Genomic DNA, 7,055 nt, shown 5'->3' with positions numbered 1-7,055 from the left:
TTGGTCCGAAGAGGACAAGGAGAGGGGGCCAGCCCCCCTTCCTCCTCTCTCTCCTCCTTTCCCCCTCCGCGAATCCTATTCCAACTAGGAAAGGGGGGGGAGTCCTACTCCCGGAAGGAGTAGGACTCCTCCTGGCGCGCCCTATGATGGCTGTCCGGCCCCCCTCCTTTGAACCTTAATATACGGAGGCAGGGGCACCCCCTAGAGACACAAGTTGATCCACGTGATCATATTCTTAACCGTGTGCGGTGCCCCCTTCCACCATAGTCCTCGATAATATTGTAGCGGTGCTTAGGCGAAGCCCTGCGACGGTAGTACATCAAGATCGTCACCACGCCGTCGTGCTGACGGAACTCTTCCCCGACACTTTTCTGGATCGGAGTCCGGGGATCGTCATCGAGCTGAACGTGTGCTAGAACTCGGAGGTGCCGTAGTTTCGGTGCTTGATCGGTCGGGCCATGAAGACGTACGACTACATCAACCAAGTTAACGCTTCCGTTGTCGATCTACAAGGGTACGTAGATCACACTCTCCCCCTCTCGTTGCTATGCATCACCATGATCTTGCGTGTGCGTAGGATTTTTTTTGAAATTACTACATTCCCCAACAGTGGCATCCGAGCCTAGGTTTTATATGTTGATGTTATATGCACGAGTAGAACACAAGTGAGTTGTGGGCGATATAAGTCATACTGCTTACCAGCATGTCATACTTTGGTTCGGCGGTATTGTTGGACGAAGCGGCCTGGACCGACATTACGCGTACGCTTACGCGAGACCGGTTCTCCTGACGTGCTTTGCACATAGGTGGCTTGCGGGTGACAGTTTCTCCAACTTTAGTTGAACCGAGTGTGGCTACGCCCGGTCCTTGCGAAGGTTAAAACAGCACCAACTTGACAAACTATCGTTGTGGTTTTGATGCGTAGGTAAGATTGGTTCTTGCTTAAGCCCGTAGCAGCCACGTAAAACTTGCAACAACAAAGTAGAGGACGTCTAACTTGTTTTTGCAGGGCATGTTGTGATGTGATATGGTCAAGACATAATGCTAAATTTTATTGTATGAGATGATCATGTTTTGTAACCGAGTTATCGGCAACTGGCAGGAGCCATATGGTTGTCACTTTATTGTATGCAATGCAATCGCGCTGTAATGCTTTACTTTATCACTAAGCGGTAGCGATAGTCGTGGAAGCATAAGATTGGCGAGACGACAACGATGCTATGATGGAGATCAAGGTGTCGCGTTGGTGACGATGGTGATCATGACGGTGCTTCGGAGATGTAGATCACAAGCACAAGATGACGATGGCCATATCATATCACTTATATTGATTGCATGTGATGTTTATCTTTTATGCATCTTATCTTGCTTTGATTGACGGTAGCATTATAAGATGATCTCTCACTAATTATCAAGAAGTGTTCTCCCTGAGTATGCACCATTGCGAAAGTTCTTCGTGCTGAGACACCACGTGATGATCGGGTGTGATAGGCTCTACGTTCAAATACAACGGGTGCAAAACAGTTGCACACGCGGAATACTCAGGTTATACTTGACGAGCCAAGCATATACATATATGGCCTCGGAACACGGAGACCGAAAGGTCGAGCAGGAATCATATAGTAGATATGATCAACATAGTGATGTTCACCAATGAAACTACTCCATCTCACGTGATGATCGGACATGGTTTAGTTGACTTGGATCACGTAATCACTTAGAGGATTAGAGGGATGTCTATCTAAGTGGGAGTTCTTTAAGTAATATGATTAATTGAACCTAAATTTATCATGAACTTAGTACCTGATAGTATCTTGCTTAGGTATGTTTGATTGTAGATAGATGGCCCGTGTTGTTGTTCCGTTGAATTTTAATGCGTTCCTTGAGAAAGCAAAGTTGAAAGATGATGGTAGCAATTACACGGACTGGGTCCGTAAATTGAGGATTATCCTCATTGCTGCATAGAAAAATTACGTCCTGGAAGCACCGCTGGGTGCCAGGCCTGCTGCTGGAGCAACACCAGATGTTGTGAACGTCTGGCAGAGCAAAGTTGATGACTACTCGATAGTTCAGTGTGCCATGCTTTACGGCTTAGAACCGGGACTTCAACGACGTTTTGAACGTCATGGAGGATATGAGATGTTCCAGGAGTTGAAGTTAATATTTCAAGCAAATGCCCGGATTGAGAGATATGAAGTCTCCAATAAGTTCTATAGCTGCAAGATGGAGGAGAACAGTTCTGTCAGTGAGCATATACTCAAAATGTCTGGGTATAATAATCACTTGATTCAAATGGGAGTTAATCTTCCGGATGATTGCGTCATTGACAGAATTCTCCAATCACTGCCACCAAGCTACAAGAGCTTCGTGATGAACTATAATATGCAAGGGATGAATAAGACTATTCCCGAGATCTTTGCAATGTTGAAAGCTGCGGAGGTAGAAATCAAAAAGGAGCATCAAGTGTTGATGATCAACAAGACCACTAGTTTCAAGAAAAAGGGCAAAGGGAAGAAGAAGGGGAACTTCAAGAAGAACAGCAAGCAAGTTGCTGCTCGAGAGAAGAAACCCAAGTCTAGACCGAAGCCTGAAACAGAGTGCTTCTACTGCAAGCAGACTGGACACTGGAAGCGGAACTGCCCCAAGTATTTGGCGGATAAGAAGGATGGCAAGGTGAACAAAGGTATATGTGATATACATGTTATTGATGTGTACCTTACTAATGCTCGCAGTAGCACCTGGGTATTTGATACTGGTTCTGTTGCTAATATTTGCAACTCGAAACAGGGACTACGGGTTAAGCGAAGATTGGCTAAGGACGAGGTGACAATGCGCGTGGGAAACGGTTCCAAAGTCGATGTGATCGCAGTCGGCGCGCTACCTCTACATCTACCTTCGGGATTAATATTAGACCTAAATAATTGTTATTTGGTGCCAGCGTTGAGCATGAACATTATATCTGGATCTTGTTTGAAGCGAGACGGTTATTCATTTAAATCAGAGAATAATGGTTGTTCTATTTATATGAGTAATATCTTTTATGGTCATGCACCCTTGAAGAATGGTCTATTCTTATTGAATCTCGATAGTAGTGACACACATATTCATAATGTTGAAGCCAAAAGATGCAGAGTTGATAATGATAGTGCAACTTATTTGTGGCACTGCCGTTTAGGTCATATCGGTGTAAAGCGCATGAAGAAACTCCATACTGATGGACTTTTGGAACCACTTGATTATGAATCACTTGGTACTTGCGAACCGTGCCTCATGGGCAAGATGACTAAAACACCGTTCTCCGGTACGATGGAGAGAGCAACAGATTTGTTGGAAATCATACATACTGATGTATGTGGTCCGATGAATATTGAGGCTCGTGGCGGATATCGTTATTTTCTCACCTTCACAGATGACTTAAGCAGATATGGGTATATCTACTTAATGAAACATAAGTCTGAAACGTTTGAAAAGTTCAAAGAATTTCAGAGTGAAGTTGAAAATCATCGTAACAAGAAAATGAAGTTTCTACGATCTGATCGTGGAGGAGAATATTTGAGTTACCAGTTTGGTGTACATTTGAAACAATGCGGAATAGTTTCGCAACTCACGCCACCCGGAACACCACAGCGTAATGGTGTGTCCGAACGTTGTAATCGTACTTTACTAGATATGGTGCGATCTATGATGTCTCTTACTGATTTACCGCTATCGTTTTTGGGGTTATGCTTTGGAGACGGCCGCATTCACGTTAAATAGGGCACCATCAAGATCCGTTGAGACGACGCCTTATGAACTATGGTTTGGCAAGAAACCAAAGTTGTCGTTTCTGAAAGTTTGGGGCTGCGATGCTTATGTGAAAAAGCTTCAACCCGATAAGCTCGAACCCAAATCGGAGAAATGTGTCTTCATAGGATATCCAAAGGAGACTATTGGATACACCTTCTATCACAGATCTGAAGGCAAGACTTTTGTTGCTAAGTTCAGAAACTTTCTGGAGAAGGAGTTTCTCTCGAAAGAAGTGAGTGGGAGGAAAGTTGAACTTGACGAGGTAACTGTACCTGCTCCCTTATTGGAAAGTAGTGCATCACAGAAAACTGTTTCTGTGACACCTACACCAGTCAGTGAGGAAGCTAATGATGATGATCATGAAACTTCAGAAGAAGATACTATTGAACCTCGTAGATCAACCAGAGTGAGATCCGCGCCAGAGTGGTACGGTAATCCTGTTCTGGAAGTCATGCTACTAGATCATGATGAACCTACGAACTATGAAGAAGCGATGGTGAGCCCAGATTCCGCAAAATGGCTTGAAGCCATGAAATCTGAGATGGGATCCATGTATGAGAACAAAGTATGGACTTTGGTTGACTTGCCCGATGATCGGCAAGCAATAAAGAATAAATGGATCTTCAAGAAGAAGACTGACACTAACGGTAATATTACTGTCTACAAAGCTCGACTTGTCGCAAAAGGTTTTCGTCAAGTTCAAGGGATTGACTATGATGAGACCTTCTCACCCGTAGCGATGCTTAAGTCTGTCCGAATCATGTTAGCAATCGCCGCATTTTATGATTATGAAATTTGGCAGATGGATGTCAAAACTGCATTCCTGAATGGATTTCTGGAAGAAGAGTTGTATATGATGCAACCAGAAGGTTTTGTCGATCCAAAGGGAGCTAACAAAGTGTGCAAGCTCCAGCGATCCATTTATGGACTGGTGCAAGCCTCTCGGAGTTGGAATAAACGCTTTGATATAGCATTTGTAGCATTTCTGATATTATATGTGGATGACATATTACTAATTGGAAATGATATAGAATTTCTGGATAGCATAAAGGGATACTTGAATAAGAGTTTTTCAATGAAAGACCTCGGTGAAGCTGCTTACATATTAGGCATTAAGATCTATAGAGATAGATCAAGACGCTTAATTGGACTTTCACAAAGCACATACCTTGACAAAATTTTGAAGAAGTTCAAAATGGATCAAGCAAAGAAAGGGTTCTTGCCTGTGTTACAAGGTGTGAAGTTGAGTAAGACTCAATGCCCGACCACTACAGAAGATAGAGAGAAAATGAAAGATGTTCCCTATGCTTCAGCCATAGGCTCTATCATGTATGCAATGCTGTGTACCAGACCTGATGTGTGCCTTGCTATAAGTCTAGCAGGGACGTACCAAAGTAATCCAGGAGTGGATCACTGGACAGCGGTCAAGAACATCCTGAAGTACCTGAAAAGGACTAAGGATATGTTTCTCGTATATGGAGGTGACAAAGAGCTCATCGTAAACGGTTACGTTGATGCAAGCTTTGACACTGATCCGGACGATTCTAAATCGCAAACCGGATACGTGTTTACATTAAATGGTGGAGCTGTCAGTTGGTGCAGTTCTAAACAGAGCGTCGTGGCGGGATCTACGTGTGAAGCGGAATACATAGTTGCTTCGGAAGCAGCGAATGAAGGAGTCTGGATGAAGGAGTTCATATCCGATCTAGGTGTCATACCTAATGCATCGGGACCAATGAAAATCTTTTGTGACAATACTGGTGCAATTGCCTTGGCGAAGGAATCCAGATTTCACAAGAGAACCAAGCACATCAAGAGACGCTTCAATTCCATCTGGGATCTAGTCCAGGTGGGAGACATAGAGATTTGCAAGATACATACGGATCTGAATGTTGCAGACCCGTTGACTAAGCCTCTTCCACGAGCAAAACATGATCAGCACCAAGGCTCCATGGGTGTGAGAATCATTACTGTGTAATCTAGATTATTGACTCTAGTGCAAGTGGGAGACTGAAGGAAATATGCCCTAGAGGCAATAATAAAGTTATTATTTATTTCCTTATATCATGATAAAAGTTTATTATTCATGCTAGAATTGTATTAACCGGAAACATAATACATGTGTGAATACATAGACAAACAGAGTGTCACTAGTATGCCTCTACTTGACTAGCTCGTTAATCAAAGATGGTTATGTTTCCTCACCATGGACAAAGAGTTGTTATTTGATTAACGGGATCACATCATTAGTTGAATGATCTGATTGACATGACCCATTCCATTAGCTTAGCACCCGATCGTTTAGTATGTTGCTATTGCTTTCTTCATGACTTATACATGTTCCTATGACTATGAGATTATGCAACTCCCGTTTGCCGGAGGAACACTTTGTGTGCTACCAAACGTCACAACGTAACTGGGTGATTATAAAGGAGCTCTACAGGTGTCTCCTAAGGTACATGTTGGGTTGGCGTATTTCGAGATTAGGATTTGTCACTCCGATTGTCGGAGAGGTATCTCTGGGCCCTCTCGGTAATGCACATCACTGAAGCCTTGCAAGCATTGCAACTAATAAGTTAGTTGCAGGATGATGTATTACGGAACGAGTAAAGAGACTTGCCTGTAACGAGATTGAACTAGGTATGGGATACCGACGATCGAATCTCGGGCAAGTGACATACCGATGACAAAGGGAACAACGTATGTTGTTATGCGGTCTGACCGATAAAAGATCTTTGTAGAATATGTAGGAACCAATATGGGCATCCAGGTCCCGCTATTGGTTATTGACCGGAGACGTGTCTCGGTCATGTCTACATTGTTCTCGAACCCGTAGGGTCCGCACGCTTAAGGTTACGATGACAGTTATATTATGAGTTTATGCATTTTGATGTACCGAAGGTTGTTCGGAGTCCCGGATGTGATCACAGACATGACGAGGAGTCTCGAAATGGTCGAGACATAAAGATTGATATATTGGAAGCCTATGTTTGGATATCGGAAGTGTTCTGGGTGAAATCGGGATTTTACCGGATTACCAGGAGGTTATCGGAACCCCCCCGGGAGGTATATGGGCCTTAGTGGGCCTTAGTGGAAGAGAGGAGAGGTGGCCAGAGATGGGCTGCGCGCCCCTCCCCCCCCCTTGGTCCGAATAGGACAAGGAGAGGGGGCCGGCCCCCCTTCCTCCTCTCTCTCCTCCTTTCCCCCCTCCGCGAATCCTATTCCAACTAGGAAAGGGGGAGTCCTACTCCCGGAAGGAGTAGGACTCC

The sequence above is a fragment of the Triticum dicoccoides genome, chromosome 4A (assembly GCF_002162155.2).
Source record: "Triticum dicoccoides isolate Atlit2015 ecotype Zavitan chromosome 4A, WEW_v2.0, whole genome shotgun sequence".
Classification (NCBI taxonomy): Eukaryota; Viridiplantae; Streptophyta; class Magnoliopsida; order Poales; family Poaceae; genus Triticum; species Triticum dicoccoides.
The sequence above is the reverse complement of the archived record's forward strand: the minus strand, read 5'-3'. Positions refer to the sequence as shown.